Raw genomic sequence first — 501 nt, 5'->3', positions numbered from 1 at the left:
CATGTATGCACGCATGTCTCTTTATATACACATACGAAATCCAGGCCAGCCCCAGCCCCACCGCTGCCTGTGCAGGAGGCGTTGTAGCTAGCTGTCGCTCGCTGTAGCTAGCTGTGTCTTGCTGCAGCTAGCTGTGTCTTGCTGCAGCTAGCTGCATGTAGTTGTCGCTAGCTCTTTGTAGCTCCAGCTGGCTACAGCTAGCTGTGGCTAGCCGTACCTGGCTGTAGCTAGCTGCAGCTATCCCTATCTAGCTGTAGCTCTCTACGGCTAGCTATAGCTAGCTGTGGCTAGCTGTAGCTAGCTGTGGCTAGCTGTGGCTAGCTGTGGCTAGCTGTAGCTAGCTGTAAGCCGTAGAAGCGAAGACGCGGAGTCGCTGGTGGGCCTGTGGAGCCGCAGCTGTCTCGCTGTGTAGAGTAACATTTGTGGCTGCTGCTGCTGCTGTTGCTGCTGCTGCTGTTGCTGCTGCTGCTGGCGTTTCTGCTGCAGCATGTGCTGCTGTGT

This window comes from Eimeria mitis, genomic scaffold (assembly GCF_000499745.2).
Source record: "Eimeria mitis Houghton genomic scaffold, Emh_scaff2512, whole genome shotgun sequence".
In the NCBI taxonomy this organism is placed as follows: domain Eukaryota; phylum Apicomplexa; class Conoidasida; order Eucoccidiorida; family Eimeriidae; genus Eimeria; species Eimeria mitis.
The sequence above is the reverse complement of the archived record's forward strand: the minus strand, read 5'-3'. Positions refer to the sequence as shown.